This window comes from Orcinus orca, chromosome 2 (assembly GCF_937001465.1).
Source record: "Orcinus orca chromosome 2, mOrcOrc1.1, whole genome shotgun sequence".
Classification (NCBI taxonomy): Eukaryota; Metazoa; Chordata; class Mammalia; order Artiodactyla; family Delphinidae; genus Orcinus; species Orcinus orca.
Window position 1 is genome coordinate 84,187,586 of NC_064560.1, and position 25,023 is coordinate 84,212,608.

At 54.8% G+C, this 25,023-nt stretch overlaps 1 protein-coding gene across 5 annotated transcripts in view; it reads right to left on the reverse strand.

Moving 5' to 3' along the window:
• Positions 1-25,023, reverse strand: part of LINGO1 (leucine rich repeat and Ig domain containing 1) — a 202,079-nt gene that overhangs the window by 148,732 nt on the left and 28,324 nt on the right. The window contains exon 3 of one of the 5 annotated variants that reach the window (XR_007475496.1): positions 17,139-17,424. The exons of the other annotated variants lie outside the window; for them this stretch is intronic. The gene's annotated coding sequence lies outside the window, so the exon portion shown is untranslated. Of the gene's footprint in view, positions 1-17,138; positions 17,425-25,023 lie in introns of those variants that run through there. 5 annotated transcript variants of the gene reach the window in all.

The window sequence follows — 25,023 nt, forward strand, 5'->3', positions numbered from 1 at the left end:
GAGCAGGTTGAGGGGTGGGTAAAAAGCAGTGACATGAGGACAATGAATGCAAGCCAGTCTTTTAGGACCCTGGCTGTAGTGGTCAGGCCTGGATGGAACGTGGGGCAATGGCACACACCAAGCGCATCTTATGCTCAAAGACCCAAGTGCAAGGGCAAGATATAGTCTCAGAGCTCCAGAGGAGCAGGACTTGGGCAAACCTCCTCCGGTAAGCCGGCACTGATCACCTTCCTCTCAGGACCCCACTCCCCACAGGCCCACATCGATTCCTGATCAGGCCCTCAGTGTACAGATGGAGTGAGGTACCCGGCCCAAGGCTCTCTGCACGGAGCCTCCCAACCATCCCGTGTTTCACAGCCAGGAGATCTGGATTGGAGCCTGGGAAAGCAAGACCACAGTGGGAGAGCCCTTTGGGGAAGCTACACAATGGACAAGGCTTCAGCCACCAGGTCTTTGCCCTTCACCCAAACTCAGGCCTCTTATCTACCTGGTCAACACCTTTCCACTTCTAGCACTCAGTCCGTGGGCCCCGTCCTCCACGAAGCCTTCCCTGACCCCCCACCCAAGGGACACACCACTTCCTCCACTGGACCACCCACCCCGCGAAGCAGTCCCTCACATCTCTACCTCTGTCCCAGGGGCCTTCACTGTAACATCTACTCACAAGGCTGCCTCCCCACAGGGCTGGGAGCTCCCTGAGGGAGGCACCGGGTCTGACTGTTCTCTGTCACCCCAGTACCAGCTTCAGGACCCTGCTTGGCACATAGTAGGTGCTTAATAGATGTCTAAGGAACTACTGGAGGACCAAAGGTGAGAAGGCAAGAGAGACCTGGCCCAGAAAGGGAGATGCGCACCCACCCCCGCCTCCCAGGCAGGCAGGCATGCCCCTCCCCACCCCGCCCTCACCCAGTTGGCAAAAGCTGCAGAATTAAGCACAAGTTATAATTAAGACGGGATGTTTGAAGAGAAACATAATCTCCGTTTCCGTGGGATCCGCGGGCACAACAGTAATTAACATCTCATTAACATTTGCCTAATTAAGCAGTTTATGAAAGTGTATGGATTTGCATACTGCCATGCCAGGCTCAAGGCGGCAAAATTAACCCCTCAGGCCCTGGGTCGGGCTGGGAAGCTGGGAGGGCTGGGTGAGGCCTGGGGAGGAGGTGGCGTGGAGTGACACCAGTCAGCAGAGGCTGGGGGAGGGGATGGTCCTCACCTGCCCACCTAGCACCACCCCCAGCCCTGCCTTACCAGCCTCTCCGCCAGCCTGAGGGCGGCCAGTTCACTCCTCCCCTCTCCCCACTCTCTGGGCCAACAGCAGAGTTTCTCAAAAAAGACGTTTTTTTACAAGGAAATGAAGGTCATTGGTCCCACCCCCTTCACTACCCACAAGCTTTTCCCGACCCCCCCACCAACCCCTGAGGGTCTGCCTGGAAGCCCACTGCTCACCCCAGCTCCTGGGTGCCCACCCTTCCCTGTGGCTCTCTGCAGGGAACAGACCTTCTACCTAAGAAAATCTTTTTAGCTTCAGGTGTTTTTACCTGCATTATCTCATCTCACTCAGCAGCTCCTCCCACCACCTCCCCGAGGGCTGTGTGAGTGTCACCCCATTTTATCCCAAAGGAGAGAGGCTCAAGGCTGTCCAAGATCACAGAGCTGGCGGTGGCAGACCCCTGGGCTCTGTGACCCCCAAACCCCTCCCATTTCCCCAGGGGCTCAATTCTGGGGGCACAGAGACTCCCAGCCAACAGTAACAACACACACAGCACACTTGTAGCCCCACCTTGGGAAAAGGCAGTCTGCTCCTTCTCGGCTCCCCTGGACTCCTATTAACCACCCTCCTGGGGACCTCCTCAACGCCCAGCCCAGCCACCACAGGTGGATCTGAGTCGAACCAGAGTCACCCGTGACGGGCCATGGCGGGAGGCCTCGGTTCTCCAAAGGAGACAAAGAAAGGGGCCTTTTAGAACGGTGTCAAGGATCAAGAAAAGCATTTCTCTCTAGAGCACTTTGAAGCCTTGAGCACTGCATGAATTTTGGTGTTCATTAATTATCCTCTTACTCCTTGATCTCCACTCCCACCGCAGTGATGCCCACCGTTCGTGCTCCTGGGACATCTGTCGACTCTCTCCTTCCGAGGGCAGGTTCGGACAACTTTTCTCAGTGAAAATTTAGCAAGATATATCACGAGCCTTAAAAAAATTCTCATTCCCAACAGGCTATAAAAAGCATAAGCCATAAAGGTGAGAAATCTGACTTTGTTACAATTTAAAGCATCTGTGCTATCAAAGACACCACGGAGGGAAAAGACAAGCCAGAGACAGACCCGAGGAGTACACCTGCAGTACGTACAGCCAACAAAAAATTTGTTTCCAGGCTGTATAAAGAACTCTGCAAATCAGTAAGAAAAAGACAAATCGCCCACTTTTTGTAAAAGGGAAAAAATAGGAACAGTCAATCGGTGGATGAGGAGACCCAAAGGGCCAAACGCATGACAAGACTTGCCTCAGGGCAGCAGAGTTCCCAGCAATGCCAAGTAAAACGAGATACAACTCTGTACCCATTAAGTGGGTAGGCATCTAAAAAGTCACAGTGCCAAATGTTGTTGGGGACTATGGGACAACAGGACAACTCCTGCATTGCTGGTGGAAGTAGAAGCTGTCGCGAGCATTTGGGGAAACAATCTGGCCTTATCTCATAAAGCTGAAGTTGCATACAGCCTACCACCAAGCAATTCCCCTTCAAGAGAAACTCCCACACACACACCAGGAGGATGCACGATGCTCACAGCCGCTTTGTTTGTGAGAGTGAAAAAGGGCAGCGCTCTAAATGTCCACCGGCAGGACAATAGATCAGCTGCAGGATGTACAGATCAACTGTGGCAGGTTGAACACGTGCATTTACCTTCACTCCTTTCCAAAACCCCATTACAACAAGAAAGGATCTTTTTTTGTACATAAATCCACCAGCACAAAGAACGGAAGAAGAGGAAAAGAGCAACATAATTTTGGAAGTTGGAAAGCAGATAGGTGAGTGGTAATTGATTCGGCAGAGCTGAGAAAGCAAGTGCCGGTCCTATTACCTGGCAGAACCCACCAAAGGCTCGGCAACTGGAGGCACCAGGTAACCCTGCACAGAAGGACTGGTCAGAAGGCAAGAAGCAGGTAGACCCCAAGGAGCTCCCAGCTCTGCCCAGAGAAGACTGGGAGACACCAGGCCAGGTGGAGTGTGGGGCACCATACTGAACACGGAAGGAGTCGGAGAAAGTTTATGCGCTGGATTTCAGGTCTCGGCTCCAGCCTTCCACCCCCACTCAGCTCCAGGAGGCCCTGCCATCAGGGCTCCCAGTGAACCAGCCACAGCGAAGCCACAGTTGATGGGTCTGCCCCCAAACAGGGGACACCAATCAGCCTTTAGTGCCCCAATGCTAAATAAGAGCTACCAAACAAGCATTACCAGACATTTGAATGTCAGCTCCACCAGCTCGAGGACTTTTGACCATTTTGTTCAGGGCTACAGAATGGGGCTGGTGCAGAGCAGGCACTCCATAAATTTCCGCCAAGTGAATTAACTGAGGAAACCTCTAATAGGAAAGACAGAGTCCCAAACAAGTAAGCAAACAGAAAAAAAAAAAAAAAAAGCCGACTTGAAGGAAACAGGCAATGCAGATAAAAGGAAACTTTAAAAAAAATAGAGAGAGAGTGCTATTATTATCCTCAGAAATAAAATACAGTATCCATGAAATAAGAGTTGGATGCAACATATTTTAAAGAGAACATTCAGCAAATAAAAAGGAATCTTTGAGGGCTTCCCTGGTGGCGCAGTGGTTGAGCGTCCACCTGCCGATGCAGGGACACGGGTTCGTGCCCCGGTCCGGGAAGATCCCACATGCCGCAGAGCGGCTGGGCCCATGAGCCATGGCCGCTGAGCCAGCGCGTCCGGAGCCTGTGCTCCACAACGGGAGAGGCCACAACAGTGAGAGGCCCGCATACCACAAAAAAAAAAAAAAAAAGAAAGGAAAAGTAATCAGAGTATTCTATGTGGCTCAGCTGGGAAGCTCAGCCGACCAAGAATGTGGTGCCTGGAGTGGAAGCAGGGGGATGGTGATCAAATGGAACTAAATCCTCAGCTTCTTTTTTTTTTTTTTAATATTTATTTATTTATTTTTGGCTGTGTCGGGCCTTAGTTGCGGCACGTGGGATCTTTTGTTGCAGCGTGAAGACTTCTCTCTAGCTGTGGCGCGCGGGCTTAGTTGCCCACGGCATGTGGGATCTTAGTTCTCCAACCGGGGATCAAACCCGCATCCCCTGCATTGGAAGGCTGATTCTCAACCATTAGACCACCAGGGAAGTCCCTAAATCCTCAGCTTCTATAGTAAAACTCACTAGGTAATGCCTGAAACTAAACCAAGGAACAGCCATACAAGCCAGTTCTTTAGAAGAAGGGAAGTAAACACAAAAACGATCCACAAAAGAGTTGACCGAGTTTGCTCCAGAGGAGTGGCAAATGGCCCAGGGCAGGGCAGAGGGCTGTAGGGTTTATGACAAACTAACACAAGCGGCCTCACCCACTGCCAGTGGGGCCCCCTCTGGCCCTAAACACCACAACCCCTGCCCTAACCTGTGACTGTTCATTGTCCCACCAGCACCCCAGCCCCCTGGCCAGCTCCTGCCTCCACCCCTGCTGGGTTTCAACACCTGGGCCCCTCGCCCTCCCTCAAAGGGGCAGAAGCAGGTCCCCTGGGGCAGACAGGGAGGCCCTCAGCTTCCTCTTCCTCTGCCTCTTCTCCCTGGTTGGGGGCTTCCTGAGGGTGGGGATCTGTCCAAGCCCGCGGTCTACTGAGTTTTTCTTTCCACTTTTCATTCAACAAATAGTTACTGAGCACCTCCTCTGTCCCAGGCACTGGAGACAGGGCTGTGAACAAGGCAGCAGCACATTAAGCAAATAAAGCAATAAATACAAATTGTGGGGAGAGCCATGAAGGAGGAGAACCAGGTCTGTGGAAGGAGAACTCTGATTTCTTCATGGGGACACGGAGGGGCAGACTGGGATGGTGACAGGGACACAAGTCTCCTGTCTAGAAGGAGGAGAGGGATAAGGTGGTGGGGAAGGAGAAGCATAAGAGTCTCTACCCCCATCCCCCCTCACCCGCTCCCCTTTGTTCCCCACCCATCACCCAGAGCTCTACCCCCATCCCCCCTCACCCGCCCCCCTTTGCTCCCCACCCATCACCCAGAGCTCTACCCCCTTCCCCCTTCACCCGCCCCCCTTTGCTCCCCACCCATCACCCAGAGCTCTACCCCCATCCCCCCTCACCCGCCCCCCTTTGCTCCCCACCCATCACCCAGCCAAGACCAGGGCCAGGCTTGTCAGAGGACAGCAGGAGAGAGCAATTCACGGCCCAGGCTTTTAATGGAAATTGATGCCCACCTTGCCAGGGTGTTCTACACTCTCAATTCATTCCTCTCTCAGGTCAGATGAGGCACCTCAGCCCAGTGGGGAGGGCAGGGCAGCAGGGTGTGGGCGCAGGGTCCCTCTGCCAGAGAGTTCTCTCTGCCTGCTGCAGCCCTGTCACTGCAGGTCTTCCTGCCCTGTCCTTCCTCCATGAGCCCTGCTTTCATTCAGGTCCCCCTCGCTCAAGATCCTTCCATGGCTCCCACTGCTCTCGGGCACAGTTTATAGGCTCTGGCGTGCAGTCCCGGCTGCAGCCTGCCCCAGGCCAGGCTCATGGCCACAGAGCTGAACTAGGGGCTGATGACCGCTTAGCACCATCCTGGCAGAAACAGAGGAGGCTTCCCATGGCAGGGCGAGGCTCAGAGCAGGAAGCCCCCACCAGCTGCCACAAAGTCAGCAAAGGCCTCCAGAGGGGCCACGCTGAAGCCGGCCTTGGGATGACCGGAAGTCTGCCAAGAGCTCCAGGAGAGGACCAAAACCCCACTTGGCCCATTCCTACCTCCAGGGCTTTGCTCTTGCTGGGCCACTTGCCCAAGGGCCCTCCCTTCTCCCCCCTAGTTAGCCCACTTCAAGTCCTCCTGAGGCTGCTCCTTCAAGCAGCTTTCCATGACCTCTCAGTCTCCCCCGTGACTTGGGCGTCTCTCCTTCCTCCCCTAGCACAGAGCAGGTGCTTTGGGAGGTCTGTCGGCCGACAGAGTGGCCAGGGTCAGCAAGGGGTCAAGGAGGGTACCTTCCCATGGGAGGAATCGCCCTCCTTCCCTGCCATACTCCAGCTTGGGCTGGGCAATGTCAAAGCCGAACACAGCCATGGATGGAGACAGGGGAACTGACATGGAGAGAGAACGAGGGAAGGAAGCCAACCCCTCAGCCCCTCGCCCACTGCTGTGGACAGCGACCACAGCTGACGGTGCCGGACCGCTGTCGTCCACTTGCCTATGCTCCCTCCCTCACCTCACACCATGAGCAGAGACGGTCCCTGGGAAGAGAGGTCAGGGCGGACCCGAAATAGCCACCATCACCCAGCACCTCCTAGGTACCAGGCACCTCACGTAAGACCTGCCTTCCGTTACATGCTCACTCAGCGTTAAATGTGCAACATACGTGAGCTTGTTTAATTCTGAGACCCTGCTGTGCCCCATTTTCCAGTTGGAGAAATTGAGTTCCAGAGAGTTTAGTGACTTGCCCACAGTCACACTGTGGTTAGTGGTGGGGCTGGGATCTGGGGTCAAATATGCCAACCGGGGGAGCTTAATTCTTCCCAGGGACCTCCTGAGATGGGGGTCCCTGGGATGCAGGGACATATAATTTGGGGCCTGCATCCCAGGAAGCAAATTAGCCTTCGTGCTCTCAGCTGGAGTGGCGGTGCCCAGCGGGGCAGATCACTGCTGCCACCTATCACTCCCCATAGATGGGGAAACTGAGGCTCTGGAAGGTCACAGCTAGGAAAGGTGGATTCAGATCCAAGCCTGACTCCAGACCCAGGGCCTCTTCCCCAGGAACGATTCATCCTCCTCAACTGGGCGGAAGTCAGTAGGCCCTTTCTGAGTCCCTGGACTGGCCAGGGCTGGGCTTAGCCATTCCGGGCCAGGGACACAGGAGGCTGAAGCTCCCAGCCTGGCCTGGCAGGCTGCCGCCCAGGGCCAGAGAGAGCCCAGACACCTGCCCCCTGCCACCCCCTGCCTTGGCCAGTCAAGTGGGTGGGCTGTGAAGAAAGGGGCTGGTCCCACCTTCAGGCTCCCAAGTGAGGACTGTGACCCTTCCCTGGGCTCAAGTCACCCAGAAAGCTGAACCCCACACCGCACCCAACACAACATCTCCTCACCCGCAGGCACCTGGTGAGTGAGACAAAGTCAGAGGATGAAGCCAGATAGAGGTGGGATGAGAGCATCACAGCCCTGGGGGAGGAGCAACCCCGCTTCTCGAGTTGGGCCAGGGGCTCCAAAAATCCAACCTCTTGACAGTCGAGGACCCTGGACCTCAAAAGGTCTGTGATTCCAAGATTTCATGCTTCTCAGAATTTTACATCTGCCATCATTTTTGAGCACTGACTAATGTACAACATCGTATGGCATTTGCCCCCTCCACCATCCCACCAGGAGGTGGGTTTTAACTCACTTTTCTCGCGGGGAGCGGGGACCTGCCCAAGGTCGCCAGTGAGGAGAGGCAGGCCGGGTCAGACTCTGGTGCACTAACTGGGGCCGCTATGCACTCAGCCCATGGCCCATGAGCCCTCACAAATCCCACTGTCCCAGATGGGGCGGGAGGGGAGGGCAGAGGGTCTGCAATAGATTCCTCTGACCTAGAAAACCAAGGGTCTGAGAGCCAGGATTTCTCAGCCCCGGGATTCTCCACTGAGAGTTCTCAGAGGGTAGAAAGGAAGCGCCCACACTGCCCTGCCCTCCGAGACCTTCTCCAAGTTCTAAAGACAAGAGCTCACAGTGTTGACGGAGTGCCCTGTGCATGGTGGGGCTGGGCCTCAGGGCCCCAGAAGCCAGGCCAGGAGCCTGGGGCGGCACCCGAGAGGTAGAGGGGGCCAGCAGGGACCTCGGAAGCCACTGCCACCCCTCTGCCTGCAGGATGCTGTCAGGCCCATTCCACAGATGCAGTAACTGGGGAAGGAAGATTCTGGGCTCAGCTCCACATCCTGCTCCCATCCCAGCTCTGGCCCTGGAAATCTGTGGGGGGTTAGGCAGGCTGCCTGCCCTCTCTGGCCTTGAGTTTGTCTCTGTTCAGTAAATTGGGTCATCCCTCTCCAGCCAGGCTCCGGGGTCTGGTGCTAGCCCCGCACACTGATTCAGAGGCCACTGGGAAGATGGGATGCCCATCTCCACTGTGGGCCCTGCCTCTAGACCTGCAAACACCATTCAAGCGGCATCCTCCGTGTGGAAAGAAGAACCCTGCAGCCCTTCTTCTAGACCAGTGTGACCACAGGTGCTCTGGGGCCAGGGCTGGCCGGTAGCCTGGAGACTCTGCTAGCTTCTCCAACCTGTGCTCCCTGTCCCTGGGAGTGACCTGGGCAGACGGTCCCACTCTGGCTGGACCCCCACACACCCCTGGTCAGGCAGCGAGATGGAGTAGAAAGAATGTGGAGTTTGGGGTCCCACAGCCCAGGTTCAAAGGCCGCCCACCAACCCCTCCAATTCCAGAGCAGTTTGGGGCAAGTCTTTTAACTTCTCTCGACCTCCTCTCAATTTCCTCATCCACAGATGGAGCCCACAAGCACGCCCCTAAAAGGAGGGGATGCGTGTGAGCAGGCGAACTGGTGAGACAGAAACGGGAGACTCTGCCCATGCCTCCCTGAGCAGTCAGCCTGCCCCCAGGTCCTGCCAACCTGACACCTCGGTTCCACTTTCAATGCCCAAAAGCCACTGACAAAGGGGGAAATCTGTAGTTTAAAATAAAGTGGAATTTACCTGTCATTAAAATGAAGTTTGTCACCTCTATCATAAATTGTCCCTCTCAGCTGCAGGAAAAGGTCCATTAACACATTTCTTTTCCTTCTCCAAATGATGTGAGAGTGGGTAGGTTTGAAAATCCCTGTGGACAGTAAAAAAAAGCCAGAAAAGCCCTCCCCCCTACCACCTCCAGCTGCCCCCCAGAAGCCAAAAAAGTCATTGTAATTATCTGGCTGGGAGCATCCTCGGGAGAGCACCTTAGCAAGGTTGTTAAGGCACTAATTAGCAGGAACCAGCTTCAGCTATGGGGGTTGGGGGCCAGGGGAGCGGCCTTCAGCCTCTCCCTCTCCTCCTGCCATCCCCCAGCCTTCCACCCACTCAGCTTCGCCTGGTTCATGGGCACTTGCTCTCAGAGCCCAGGTCCCTGCAATAGCCCTCTCCCTTTGAGGCCTCAGTCTCCACATCTGAGCTATGGAGACTGACCCCTGTGACTGCTGAGGACTCACAGAGCCCTGGATACCCTGCTCCTGGGAGGCTTTGACACAGACAGAACAATAGAGCATGGAGGGGGCAGGCCAGTGGGGGGAAGGGGTTGCCTGGAGCTCTGAGCACTTTCAGTTCCGATGTTAGAACAATGATGACCTATATTTAATGAGCACCTACTATGTGCAGGGCTTGACGGAATGGACTCTTAATCTGGGCACAAGAGCCCCACGAGCTCGTCCCTCCCAATGTCCTTTACAGATGAGGAGGCTAGTCACAACAAAGTTGAGTGGCAGCTAGTAAGTGAGATCTGAACAGAGGCAGCTAGTATCCCAACAGAGGCCGGGAAACTGAGCCTGGTCCCCACCCACCCACCACCCTTGACTCCACAGAGAAAGGACATGTGATTTTCTAGCACCTTCCAGCACAAATGACCCTATGAGAGGGAACTACTACTGTACAGTGATATACAGAGATAAAGGCACTCCCCGGGGTCACACAGACCAGGAGAGTGAGGATTTTAAGAAGAGTGTCCCTGCTCCCACTTCACAGCCCCGGAAACTCACTTGGGGCCGGGCAGCCCCCCAGAGGCCCTGCCCGGAGCAGAGCTCTCCTCCAGTGCCCTCACCTGGGAACCTGCATGAGGCGCAGCTGCGCCTCCATGGTCTCAGAGACCCCATCTGTCATGCCTACTCAGCTGTCTCCAGGCCCCACCCAACCCTCCCTTAAATCTGAGAGCACCCCTCGGCTCCTGCCAGCCCTCACAAACAATATCGCTCTCATTCCCACACCTCTGTGGCTCCAAGGGGGTCACTGGGCCATGAGCTCTGGGCGGGCTCCCAACCTCTCCTGAGATCCAACCACCAGAGCAGCTCTGATCCCCGCCCTGCCAGACCTTCTGGGGGCTGCAGGCCAGCCCATGCCCTTTCTGGGGAGGATGGGTAAAGGGAGCCGGAGTCTGTGGAGGGGCAGTCTAGGGGGTGGTGAGATTGTGCAGGGAGGGTGCCTCAATTTCCCAGAAGGTTTTCTTGGCTCCTTAAGTGAGCAGGGAAGTGTGGGCCTTCACTCACAAGAAACGATGGCCACACCCGACAGGTCTGTCTCCCCTGCCTGATGCCCACTCTGTCCTCAGCCAAGCCCTCCAGCCCCTTGCCCACTTCACCCAGGGCCCGCTGCCCCTCAAGCACCTTCCAGCTTAGATTCCGCCTCAGAATCAAGGAGCAGCCGCTACCCGATTCCACTCACACCCCCATGGACACCAGAGTTTGTGGGGCATCCTGCAGGAGCCCCGTTCCAACCACCATTGCCCAATGCGCACACACACACACACACACACACACACACACACACACACACGCTCATACACACGGTCCCGGGTGCCTGCCCCCGGGAGAGCGTGAGCGCCCACCACCCACGCAATCCACGTGCCACCCAGTTCAAGCCTCTGGTATCAGTAATGAGAGCAGCAGGCCAACAGGTCACGGGGCTGATTGCCACTCAGCAGCGGCAGATGAAAGGAAGCGTCCTGACCCTGGGCTGAGCCCTGACTCTGTTCACAGGGATCAACGATGGGAATATGGGTACTCCTGGGATTCTAGCCTCCCCCTTTACCTGGGTTCAACTGTCTGCAGAGGAAAGTGGCCAAAAGGGGCTGGAGTCAGTGCCCGGCATCAGGCCCTAAGGTTCTTCCTCAGCAGCTCCCAGCCCACAGCCTCAGTGCTCCTTGCTCCTGCCCAGAGAGGCCAAGGGCTCTATCTGAAGTCACACAGCAAGTCAGACACAAGCTGGCACTAGAACTCGGGTCTCCCATCTCCTGGACCTGGGACTCAGATGCAATGCACATTGTAATAGGGGCAGAGCCACAGACACAATTCTCATGTCATGGGCCATCTTATCTCCTAGAACTCAGGATGACAGTGCCTGCCTCGGGCCTAGAAGGATAGGCCCCAAACTCTCCCCTTTCTCTATCAGGAATTCCTTCTCCAGTCTCCTTGGCCATGGTCATTGAGCCCCTGCTTGCGTACTTCTGATGAGAGCAAGCTCACTACTGCCCAAAGCAACCTGTCCATCTGTAGCTCTAATTGGGATGCCCCTGGCCAGACCTGGCTCTGCCATGGGGCAGTTGGTGGCCATTGCAGGTCGGGGTCTGGGGAGAGGGCTCTGGCCCCTCAGAGATTTCTGGACGACAAATGCAGCCTTCGAGCCTACCATTTTCCAGGTCCCAGTCCCTCCTTGCCTTCTACTTCCTGTTAGTGTCCCGGAGGGCCCAGGTGGAGGCCCAGGCTGGAGCACCGACTGGTCGGTGGCGGAAGACTAGTTCCTTGCTCTCTCTGAAATGAGACAATTTAGGTAAAGCCCTGGCCCCAGAGGCTCTGGCAGTGTGGGTCCATCACACTCAGCCCTGGACAGGGCCCTGCACACCAGGCACGACCAAGCCTCCCCAGTCATCTCCTCCTTCACACCAGACTCCCTGCTCCTTGTGATACAGCCTCCCACAGCCTGAGCCAAGGCTCTCCAGCACTCTGCCCTATGTCTGTGTCCCTCCAGGCCTAGAAAAACATTGTGTCTCCCTGCCAGCTTGGCCTGTCTCTGAGGTTGGCCCTGGGCCAGAGGCTGGAGGGTCTCCCCCAAACCCTGGTCAGCCGCAGGCACCCCACTGTCGCCCTAGATGCCCAGTTCCAAGCCCCCATCCCTCCATCAGCATCCCCGCCATGCCCTCATTAGCACAGCCGGCTGTCCCGGAGCCCCAAGCTTGCTGAGTTACAGCCCATTCATCCCTTCCAACGTCCTTGCCACCGCCACCGCGGGCCCATATTATGGCATGCACGTCTGCCAGACTGTGGCCGCCACCACTGCCACCGTTTCCAGGGAGACAGACTCCGTTTATGACATTATCAAAAAGTCCAGCCCCTCCCTCCCCCTCCCACCTCTTAGCCCCACCTCCCTTTATGGGGACGAAGATTTGGGCTGTAAATATCACTGCATGTCTTACCTGCAGATTCTAATGGGCCTGAATACATTGCTGCTGCGGAGGACACCACAACCAAAAGCACGCAGCCAGCGCGTGCTAATAGGTGCATTAAGGCCTCACTCTGGCTACCCTGGCCACCCTCCCTGCCACACCCAATGCCACTGGAGAGTCCCCAGCCCACCCCTCACCCATGCACCCCATTTCCCTCTAAGCCCTAAAGTAGAATCTGCTCACAGTAGAGGGGGGCTGGGGATGGGTCACCAACCCAGGGCTTTGCGGGAAGGAAGGTAGAGAGCTGGCCCTGACTGAGCCCCCAGCTTGGGGGCCCCAACATAACAGACCCTTTACATATCAGCCACCAAGTCCTTCTCCCAGGAACCCCGCAAGCAGCTAGTGTGAAGAGGAGAAAACTGAGCATCTAAGGTCACACAGCTGGGGAAGCTGGGATTCGAACCCAGAACTGGGGACTGCAAAGCTCCTTCCGCCACGCTCCTGGCCCCCCAAGGCCCGAGGGTTAAAAGCTGACATGTTATAAGCATTTTACATGTTTACATGTAATAATTTAAGCCTCACAATGACCCCATGAGGCTGGCACTATAAATACACCCATTTTACAGACAGGACACTGAGGCAGAGCCAAGGCCACATGGCTTACAGGTGGAGGAGCCAGGATGCAAAGCCAGGCAGGCTGGCCCCAGAGCCCAGCTCTTAGGCGCTCTCCTCAGAGCAGCGTTCTAGCCTGGCCAGGTGAGGTGTTCCCACCACTCCGGGAAGACTCAGCCCCTTCCCTGCACCCACCCCACAGAGATGGGCCTTGTCACTGAGATAACACTAGAGGAGCGAAGCCCAGGCGCTGGGCCTGACACGTTGTAAGGGTTCACCTAGCCTTCCCCAGCCCCCAGTCTTAATCACAGGGGAATCATGAGGAGCAAATGTTCAAGATTTACTCATCCAGCAAGGGCTGGGCAAGTGGTACATGGCAACATCATCATCATCATCATTATTATTATTATTATTGTCATTGCTATCATCACAGCAGAGGTTTGACCCCATCATTGTGGGCTTTCTGACCTCATGCCCCACAGGAGGGCACACACTCCCTCTCTCCATGACCCCGGGACACTGAGGGTGCTTCACTAACTCTGTAGGCCTGTTACAACTGTATTCATTTCCAAGGGCTGCTGTCAAAATTACCACGAACTTGGTGACCTAACAGAAATTTATTCTCTCACAGTTCCAAACTGGTTTCGCTGGGCCAAAATCAAGGTGTCAGGAGGGCTGATTCTCTCCAAAGGCTGTAGGGGAGAATCCATTCCTGGCCTCTTCCAGGTGGCCTCCAGCATTCCTTGGCTTGTGGCCACATCACTCCAATCTCTGCCTGTGCAGTCACATAGCCTTCCCCTCTTTGTCGTCAAACCTCCCTCTGCCTCCCCCTTATAAGGACATTAGTGATTGCATTTGGGGCCCACCCAGACAATCCAGAATAATCTCCCCATCTCAAAATCCTTAATTTAATCACATCTGCAAAGACTTTTTCCATAGACGGTAATTTTCACAGGTTTTAGGGATTAGGATATGGGCATCCGTGGGAGCCATTATTTAGCCTACCACAGTCACCAAATACCCAACTCAACACCCCTCCTGGACAACTAACAGGGGCATCAAGCGTCACATTATCACAGCTGAGTGCCTTACTTTACCCCAAGCCTGATCCTGCCAAAGTCCCCATTTCAAAAGTAGTTGAACCCCCATCTGCACAGCTGTCGAGGCCAAAAACCACGGGGTCAACTCTTAGTTCCTCCCTTTCTCTCACCCGGGATAGGTGATCCACTGTCAACAAGTCTCACTGATTTTCCCTTCAAAATTGATCCAGGATCTGACCATTTCTTGCCACCCGCACAGCCACCACCTGGTCCAGACACCATCCCTCTCTCCTGGATTACTGCAACAGCCTCCTCCCTGCGCACCTGCTTCCACAGTGACCTCAACAAGGCAGCCAGAGGGACCCTTAAAACCCAAGTCAAGGTGTCACTCTGTCAAAGCACTGCAGTGGCTCCCGACACACTCAGAGCAAAAACTTCACAATAGTCTGCAAGCTCTGGCCCCATTTGCTCTCAGACATCAAGTCCCACCCCTCTCTCTCTCCCTCCCCACTGTCCTGCCACTCAGTCCTCCTCCCTTTTCCTCACACAGGCCAGGCATGCTTCCAACCTGGGGGCCCTTGTTCCCTGGCCTTGAATGCTCTCCCCAGGTATCCACGCGGTTCCCTCACCTCCTTCAGGTCTTTACCTAAAGTCTTCTCAACGGAGCACTCCCGCCGCTGACGTTTCCTTTTTTCCTCCGCCTTGATTTATTTTTTTTCTCCTTGACATTATCACGATCTAACACAATAGGTATTTTGCTTATGCATCTTGTTTAATGTCTGTCTCCTCTGCTAGGATGTAAGCTCCACGGAGACAGCCTCCTAGGTCCAAAAAGTGCCTAGAAAGTAGGTGCTCAGAGATAATCATGGAACCAGGCACTGAGGAGGTACTGGGACCCAGTGGTGAACCAGACACAGCCCCTGACAAGGACCATCCAGCGTATCAAACACAGAGACAGGGAAGCACAGAGTGCTGTGGGAGTTCAGAGGAGGGAGAGACTAACTCAGCCCAGAGAGTTGGGGAAGACTGTACTTCAGAGGGTTTTGCAGAATACATAGGAGTTCACTGGCCGGATGAGGAGACAGTTTTCTACCCGGCCGGAGGAACAGCTGGTACAAAAACAGGGAACAAAGTAGTAAGACCTGTTCTTGGTACAAGGGAGAAGGCAGGATGTGAGGCTAAAGGGGTCAAGCAAGGGCCAGGTTCAAAGGACCATGAAGAGTAGGCCAAGGGAGTTGAACTTTTCCCTGCGAGCAATGGTGGGGACTGAAGGGAAGGGTGTGGCAGGTGTGGATGTCTGGAGGCTCCCCTACCGTAGATGACCAGCAAGTAGCCTAGATGTGGGGAGAGGCTGGGGTACAGGGCCCACCTACCAGGTACCAGGGGAAGGAGTAGGAAATTCCCTCAAACTCTGGCCTCAGCCAGGAAGCAGCTCAAGCCACAGTGACATTATGGGGCCCCAGTGTGCCCAGGACTGTGCTGGGAGGAGAACTTGGGGAAAATTAAAGCCAACAGTTTACAACAAATTCTAGACTGTGCAGCTTCGATGCAGCCAGGGGACAGGAGAGCAGGGATGGCATTATGGATGGAATTGTATCCCTCAAAGTTCACATGTTGAAGCCCTAACCCCCAGTATGACTGTATTTGGAGTAAAGAAATAACTAAGGTTAGAGGAGGTCATAGAGTGAAGCCTTAATCCAATAAGATTAGTGCCCTTATAAGAAGAGACACCAGAAATACCTCTCTCACCCTCTCTCCCTCTCTCCACGCCCCACTCCTCACTCCCTCTGCCATGTGAGCACACATTGAGAAGGTAGCCATTGCAAGCCACAGAGATTACTCTCACCAGAATCTGACTGTGCTGGCATCCTGGTCTCGGACTTCCAGCGTCCAGAACTGTGAGAAAATTAATTTCTGTTGTTTAAGCCACCTAGCCTATGTTATAGCCACCCAGTATTTTGTTACAGCAGTCAAGCAGACTAAGACAAATGTCAAAGTCAAGGAGAGCTTCCTGGAGGAGACAAGGTTTGGGGCCACCCTAGGGCTTGAAGACAGCTCAGATCCTGGCTGGCTGGCTCTGTGGTCACACAGCGGACCCCAGCCAAGGCCCTCCTTCATCTGGCCTGCAAAGTCTCAGCAGCTTCTTTGCGGTTTAATTCCTCTGCTGAGGAGCACAGAGGTAGTTGCAGGATTGATGGAACTTTGCATCTTCCATAAAGTATAGCCAGACCCCTCAAGACAGGGGTAGGAAGTTATGTTATGGTTCCTGAGCACCGGATACCCGCGTCCCCATTCTGCCACCATGAAAGGTAACTCAGCCTGGCCCAAGCCAACCAGTAGTCAACGTGAAAGGGCCTCCCCCCAACTCAGGATCCCACCCCTAAGGGGGCTGCCTGCACGTGGAGACCTGGGCTGGACTCTGAATGACAGAAATGATCAGGATATGCAGAGAAAGAAAGAAGGTCTATAAATAAATATACATTTTTATAAAACATGTTTAATTAAAGTGGATTAAAATTAATTTGCTTTAAGAAAATTAGAAGTGCCTAGAGGATTTCAGAAGCAGGGCAGGAGACCCTGAATCTAGAGGCTCCTTAGAAGGGCCTGGGAGTGGGATAAGGGGGGCGCCCATTCCCTGCTCATGGTGTCCTCAGAAGGAGGTGGCTCCCATTTACACAGCACTCTGTACACCTCAAGGTGTGATCCCGTGGGATGGCAGGCACGGTCAGCCTCACTTTGCCAGGGAAACTAAAGCCCAGAAAGGGCAGTGATTTGCCCAAGGTCATACAACACAACTGTGGCAGGGCTCAGTGGGAAGCCGCTGGTCCTTTCTGCCAGCCCTGGGCATTTTGTTCACGCTCAGCACTCCAAAAGCCCCTCACCGCACATACAGGCCCCGCTCCCCGGCCTGAGCCGCTGCCCCCCAGGATCCTCCCATCTGCAGGGCGGGGACTCTTGCTCTGTGACAATCTGGCTCCTCTGAGGCCTGGCACAAGGAAGGTGGAGGGAAGCAGCCTGGGGGTTGGGGACAGGAGGCAGAAAGGGAAAGGACCTGAAATCAACAAGCGTTCCAGAATTTTAAGCAGTTTTTGGAGGAAAATGAGGAGCAGGTTCAGCTGTAGCAATTTGCTCCAGGGGAAAATTACGTTCGCATGCTCTATTATACAGAACAGAAGGAACATTTGGTGGGTTGAATACTTGTTAATTTATTTCTCTGTTTGTTAATGGGCCTGACGCATGCGCGTGCTCGCGTACACACACGCCCCAGGCGTCAGCAGGAGATGATGCCCGGCTCCCAGAGTTTTCCTGCCACCTTCCTATGAAGTATCACTCCTGTTCTTGCTGTCTCCTCTCAGTGTCGACGCCGGGGGTCTAGAGGGAGGCAGTGTGCAGTTCAGGGACTGAAGTGAGATAAGAGCCCCTCAGTTTCCTCATCTGAAAACTGGACTTGGCAATGAGATGACCCAACGTGTTTGACCTTGGAACGAGTATAAAGAGATGCAAGAAGTCATTTTGAGAGTGTCTAGAGACACGCAGTAGGTCCCCACAGGGCCTGAGGGAATGATGCTCCACTGGACAGTTCCTCGGCACCTCAACCCAGCAAGTCCAAATGAGGATTGTCACGCTTCTGCCTGGCCCAGAATCCTATCTCGGAAGTGGGGCCACTCAGGCCAAGTTGACCTCCCCAGACCTGGACTCTCAGCCTTCCCCCCACACGGCCCATCTCCAGCATCTCCCCTTCCATCCATTTCTCACCATCCCGAGTCCACCTTCCTCCCCGCTGTGACCCCACGGCTCCCCTCCAGATCCTGCAGCCACCTGCCCACCAGGCTCCCTGCTTTCCCTGCTACTGGCTCTAATCCATTCTCTCCCCACGGTGGCCAGAACGGAATTTGAAAAGCACGTCAGATCCTGCCACTCTCCTGCTTAGCTCTCTCCAGAGCTTCCCCCACCCCCCAGTGCTCCGAATAAAACCTGCTACTGGCAGGGCCTCCCCTCTCCCTCCTTCCCTATCCACCAGCGTGCTGTCTTCCTCCTGGTCTTCACACACCCCCAGCTCCTTCCCATTTCCAGGCCTTAGTCTTTCTCTTCAGGCACCTGGAATGCCATTTCTTCTCAGACTTGAGGTCACCTCTTCAGAAAGTCCTGCCTGGATCCCTCCCCCTCCAAAGCCACTCAGCCCACCCCAGCCACTCCCTGTTTCATGGCCCTGTTTACTTCCCTCCCAAAATCATCACAGTCTGACACTATTGAAATTATCTGAGGTTTGGCTCACTGCCATTCCCACAAGAATGGAAACCATCTGAGGGCAGGTGAAGCATGTGTAACTTTCCTCTATCCACAGAACCTAGAAATAGCACCTGGTACTTAGGAGGTATTTTATAAACACTTGAATGAATGAATGAAAAGACAGGTCAGCTCTAAGCCAGAGGGGTTAGTGAGAAGGGGGCCAGGGCCTCCTGTCCCCATTGTCTTCTGTCCCAGCCTCTGAAGGGTGTCAGCACCTCTTCAACTGAGAAAAGGGAATGGGTAGGGATGAGGTTTACGGAGCAGCACCTGTGATCTGGGACCTTTTCTCTAAACAATTTCATGAAGCAGTTACAGACCTGAGACTCAGGCCTGAGTCCTGGTCCCGCCACTCTGTGCAACTTGTTTGACCTCTCTGAGCCTCAGTTTCCTCATCTGCATAATGGGGATAATAACAGGACCCATCTCCTAGGATTGTTCTATGGGTGAATGAGATCTTGTTTTCAAAAATATGAGACGAGGGATTTCCCTGGTAGTGCAGTGGTTAAGAATCCGCCTGCCAATGCAGGGGACACGGGTTCAAGCCCTGGTCCGGGAAGATCCCACATGCCTTGGAGCAACTAAGCCCATGCACCACAACTACTGAGCCTGCGCTCTAGAGCCCGTGAGCGGGAACTACTGAAGCTCCCGTGCCACAACTACTGAAGCCCTCGTGCCTAGAGCCTGTGCTCCACAACAAGAGAAGCCACCGCAATGAGAAGCCCGGGCACCACAACGAAGAGTAGGCCCAGCTCGCCACAACTAGAGAAAGCCCACGCGCAGCAACAAAGACCCAATGCAGCCAAAATTAATTAACTAATTAATTAAAATAAATAAATTTTTAAAAAAATATATGGACGATGATGATGATAAAAAGATCCCATCTCTTACAGATGAGGAAGCAGGAAAGGTTATGCGTGCTGTCTGGGTCCCATAGTTGGAAAGTGGGGAGCTAGGACTAAATGCAGACTTGCCCCCAGAAATCAGGGCTCTTGCCCCTGTGCTGGTTACCCCACCCCCACTGGCTGGGAGTGGGGAGTGGAGCACAGGAGGCCTGTCTGTCATTTGTGCCTTGGTGGTTGTGTTCCTTTATGTTCCCCATGTGAACTGGCTTAGCCTCCCATTCCCCCAGGTTCAGCACAAAGACACTTCAGGAGGCTCGGAGTGCTGGCCAAGGAGAACGACGTGGCTCCCACCCCAACCCCCATGCCTGAGGCTAGGGAGCTGGGGAAGAGGCAGTGGCCCAAGCCCTGGACAGGTAAACTGAGGCAGCCTGAGAGCAAGTCTGTGCAGAGACTCCCCAGGATAGTCTAAGGTGGAGGAATGGGCAGGCCTGAGAGTCAGGAAATCTGAGAAGAGTTGGCCCACACAGCAGGGGAGGAGGAATACCACTTAGCAAACACAGCCCTGTCCCCCGGGCCAAGGGCACAGAGCAGGGGGAGGTGGCAGGACTCCAAAGGCCCTGGGGCGGGGTTCTAAGGACAGACTCAGGGCACACGCACTCCCACTCAGACTGGCTTCTGGGTTTGGAAGGTCATCACTGAAGGTCCAGAGGCCTAGAGGTAAGGCCGCCCTAGCAGAGACCCCGCTCAGGTCCAGCAAATGAGGGACACCGCTGCGAAGAGCCGAGGTGCCTTCCGCTTGCAGCCACGCACGTTAAGAATTATTCCTCTTGCCAGCAAACAGTTTGTTACAATATCCGTCGCACACTTTTCCTAGCTGGGTGCCCTCCCATACATCCTGGATTAATCCCGGAAGTCACTCCATTCATTTAGGGCACACCTGAGTGTGCCTCCTCTTTTATTAGGGAAATTTTTCATTGTTTTGAAGCACTCATAGGTTTTAATCTGGGGCTGAGATTTTAAAGTCCTTCAGTGGCTAAGACACATTAGTAGGCTTGTGGCTGGAAAGATTACCTCTGTCCTCAGATCTGGAAGGGCCTGGCAGGGGCCACCAGACCCTCTAGAGGAGGGGAGCAGAGCACCTCCTCTCCAGGGAGCCAGGGACTGCAGACCTCAGTGCTGTGTGGCATTGGGGCACACCCTCGACCTCTCTGAGCCTCCCCAAGAGAGGCAAAGTCAAGGAAGACTGCATATTTGGGTGTCCCTCTACTGAGCCCACCCAGAGAAATCTGGGAGATCATCACCTCTAAAACCCACAGCCCTGGGCAGTAGTGTGGGGCCACTGAAAAAGCTAAAAGTTTGGAGTTCATCAACTATATTCCAAAAAATTTTTTTAAATAAAATAAAAGTTTGGAGTTCAGATCTGAAATGACCTGGGGCAGGTGAGTCATCAGCCTCTCTGAGCCTAGCTTCCAACTCCTCAGGAAGAGTTAAGTGCCACCCCGTCTCTGGGCTGTTGTGCAAGCCCAAGTTCAGAGCAAGTCTGACTCAGGGCCTGGCACACAGTGGGTGCTCAATAAGAATTACTCTCCTGGCCCTCCCAACCCACCACAGACCCCTCCCACTTCTCCATCTCTCAGTCTTGTGGCCCTCAAGAAGCCAGACCCCCTGGTTCCTTAATCCAGGCTTGAGGCTGCCCTCAGGCTGCGGCACCTCCAGCCAGAGCCTCTCCGCAGGCCCATCCTGCCAGTCTGGGTATCTGCCACCAGCCTCCTCCCAGGCCTTGCACGAAGTCTCCATGACCCCCACCCGAGGCCCTGGGGCCTGGGGAGTTCTGCCTGTACACAGTGAACCCCTGCCCCCCGCCACAGGCCCCATCCCATGCCAGGCTCTGTGCTGGGATTCAGGCTGCGTGTTTGCTGCCCCCTGCCCTAAATCAAGAGACAGCTGTCCCACTCCCAATTTCTAGTCGCCCACCACCACCAGGGGTCCAGGGCTGGGACTTCTCTGGGCTCTGACTGCAACCCCCTCCCACCCCCCACTCCCCACCCCCATTACCATCCCCTTCCTGGTCTGTGCTCACCCAACCAGGCCTGCCCTCTCTACATTTCTCCCTGCCCCACCTCCTTCCCCAAATCTTCCTGAACACTAAGGTCCAGCTTCCTCCAGGAAGCCCTCCCTGACTTCTCCAGCCCTCATCTCCTTCCCTTTCCTGTACTCCCAGCATTTCTCCTCAGTCCCGCTAAGTTCACATTGCTACCCAAAAGCAGGAACTATGTCACCTACTCATTTCGTGGCCACCAAGCCCAGTACCACTGGGCACTCAGGAAGGATGGGCTCATTAAATGATTCAGAGGGAAGGGTGTAGAAGACTCCCACTGATGGAGCACACACCTCTGTGAATAGGTCTCATCATGCCCATTGAGCTGATGGAGAAACTGAAGCTAAGAGAAGTGAAGCACCTACCAAAGCAACAGGGCTGGCATGTGAACCAGCCCCACCAAATGGTGCTGTTAAGACACAGTCCAGGAAATTCCCTGGTGGTCCAGTGGTTAGGACTCTGCGCTTTCACTGCCAAGGGGGTGGGTTCCATCCCTGGTCAGGGAACTAAGATCCCACAAGCCGCATGGTGCGGCCAAGAAAATGACAGAGTCCACAAATCCACATTCCACTGACATGACCCACCAGCCCTGCAATTCACACACGCTACCCCGTGCGACCCTCAGCACCTCGGCTCCACCGTTATCTGTGTCACCCAGGAGGAAACTGGGATCCAGAGAGGCAGGGTCACTTCTCAAGGCCACACAAACTGTTAAGTGGCAGCACTGGAACTTGAATCCAAAGTCTCTCCGCTCCCAACCTGGTCAGAGGGCCTGATCAAGACCCCCCTCATGGGGTCTGTAGACCAGCCTTCCCACCCTGGTGCCCTCCCCTCCCCAGGCTGCTGGATGGCCCTCCCTGTCCCCAACCAGCACATCACCTGCTCCCAATTATCGGCCCAACCCCAGGACTCCAGGGAGCACTTGCACGGTTGATCGACCTTTTGGAGGGGCCTGGCTCTCACGGTTCTGGGTATTTACACAGACAGCCTTGCTGCGGTGGCTCCCGGAAAGTAGGACATGTGGGGGGAGGGTAGGAAAGCAGGTGCAGACTGAAAACACTCCCGCCATCCTCCACACCACCTGGACAGCGGAGCCACCTGTGGCACGGTCTCCTCAAATGATCTTGACAGGTCCTAGGGGCGGACCCTGTGGGGACTGGGGTAAAGGCCTGGACCGCCCGCTGAGGGAAAGGCCTTGGCCAACGTCCCCTCCAACTCCTCTCTGCTCAGTGACCTGGAAGACCTCGGGGGACATGGGAAGAGAAGCCCCTTTTTAGCAAGCACCCCTCTCTGCGTCTAGGGGTCACTTTACATCACTGCTCCCTCATCTGTAAGTGGGGTTCAGGAAATAGAGGCCTCCACATTCTAGACATTCAGGGAAACTAGGCTGTCTTATCCCAGCAGGATCTGAGGATGCAGCTCTCCTGAGACACCCAGCAGACATTCAGCTCCAAGCAGGACAGATCTGGTCTCCCAGGAAACCAGCTGTGTAGCACTGAGTAGGGGTGCCAAGCTGAAAGGCAGGTGGACACACCCACCAAACAGCTACAAAACCACACCCAGGATGTTACCACGGAGCCCGAGGTCTCAGAAGCCAAGAGGTGCTGCCCCCTCTGCAAACTGTCTGCTCCTGAGCACAAGGTCAGGTCCTGTTCACCATTACAGACTGTCATCACCACACCCCAGCCTCCTCCCAACTCTCTCCTGGCCTGAGTGGAAGAGGACAGAGGGTTCACAGTAGAAGGCACCAGTGTGTGGCGTTCAGGCTAGAGCCAGAGGGGCATAAGGGCTGCAAGGGGTGGAGGTAAGGACAGTTTCCCCCTCTTTGCCCTCCCCATGCCAATCTCCATCTCCACCGCTGAGCAGAAAGGAGCTGCACCCCACCCCCATCACACACAACCATCATTCTCAAGGCTGGGGGCACCCGTCTTCAGTGTCCCCCACCTTCTCATCTGCAGCTCAGGCTCCACTCTGTCTCTCTCCAAGCCCAGCTCAAGCACCTTTTATTATTCAGAAGAGCCTCTTGATTGAAAAGGGCTCTAAGGCATCTCGCAAATAAGAATCCTTTAATTGGGAAGTTGTTAACTTCTCAAAGAAGAATTTTAATTTTGCTTCCCCACCATCTCCTCTCCCCAAAACCTATGAAAACTGTGGACTAAAAACAAAGACTAACAAAGCCAAACACCCCAGGCACCCTGTCCCGAACGGCACAGCGCCCAAGGCGGCAGAGGCAGAAGTGGCAGCTGCCCCCCAACTTGCACAGACCCCCCCCCGGACCCCCAGCTAAGACTGTGCGAAGGCCTTGACCTCTCCCTTTGGGCATGCCTGCCCCATACCCCCCTCACCATCCACACAAAGGGTGGCAGATGACTGAGGGGTTAATAGGGTGACAGGGCACCCAGACAGGGCAGGGACTGCGTCTGTCGGGTTCCCAGAGCCAGACTCTCGATGCACATCTCCCCATAACCTCCTCTGCTGTCCTCTATCACACTGTCCTGTAGCTGATGACTTTAAATTATATTTATTGAGCACTTACTATGTTCCAGACATCGCTCTAAGCCCTTATGTGCACCAACCGACTTAATCCATACAAGGTCAATGCTATTATTACTCCCAATCTACTGATGAAGAGACTGAGGCCCAGAGAGCTTAAGTAAATGGCCTAAATTTACACCATTAGTGAGAGGCAGAGCTGGGACTGGATTCCAGGCAGTCTGACCCCAGAGTGGGCATAACCTAAAGTGCCACCTTCACCCGCCCACCCGCCTCCATGGCCTGTGCGCTCCTTGAAGACCAGGGCCATAACCGTCTCATCTCTGGGTTCCTGGGGACAGCACAGAGCCTAGCAAACAGCCCGCACTTAAGAAATGTCTGCAAAAGGAAAGCACTTTCCCAGTGGTTCTCTCCTTCGAGCCTCACCAGAGGCCTGTGACAAAAACAAGCAGGCAAGATGGTCCCTGGTTCACAGTCAAGGTAGACTGAGGCTCAGAAGTGAAAGCAACTGCCCCAGGTGACCCAGCTAGGGAGTGCAGAGGCCAGGGAATTCCTCCTCCAGTCCCGACTGTGCGTACCTGCCTTCCACCCTGAGTATACAGGGACTGGGTTGTTACCGTCACACACCAGGTACCATGTTCCTGGGCCCCAATTAAAACCCCGGCCTGAGGGCTTCCCTGGTGGCGCAGTGGTTGAGAGTCTGTCTGCCGATGCAGGGGACACAGGTTCGTGCCCAGGTCCGGGAAGATCCCACATGCCGCGGAGCGGCTAGGCCCGTGAGCCATGGCCGCTGAGCCTGCGCGTCCGGAGCCTGTGCTCTGCGACAGGAGAGGCCACAACGGTGAGAGGCCAGCATACCGCAAAAAAAAAAAAAAAAAAAAAAACCCGGCCTGAAACAAACACCAGGAAGCCCTGGGGTAGGAATCTCCTCTCTCCATCCCTGACAGTTCAGGGCAGCCTCAGCACTACCTTGTATACCTCAAGGCATGAGATGCTCACCACCACCAGGGCTTCCTGGTCCACTGTTCACTGCTCTGGAAATCCCAGGCTAGTCGCATGCTGTTACCAGTTGAGTTTTGCCCCTCAAATTTATATGTTGAATTTCTAAACCCCAGTACCTCAGAATGTGAGCTTGAAATGGGATCATTGCAGGTGTAATTAACTAATTAGGATGAGGTCATACTGGAGTAGGGTGGGTATGGCCAACCAGTATGGCTGGTGTCCTGATAAGAAGGGAAATTTGGACATACACATACCCAGGGAGAACGCCATGTGAAGAGACACAGGGGGAAGATGACCATCTATAAGCCAAGGAGAAAAGCCTGGAATAGATCCTCCCTCACAGCCCTCAGAA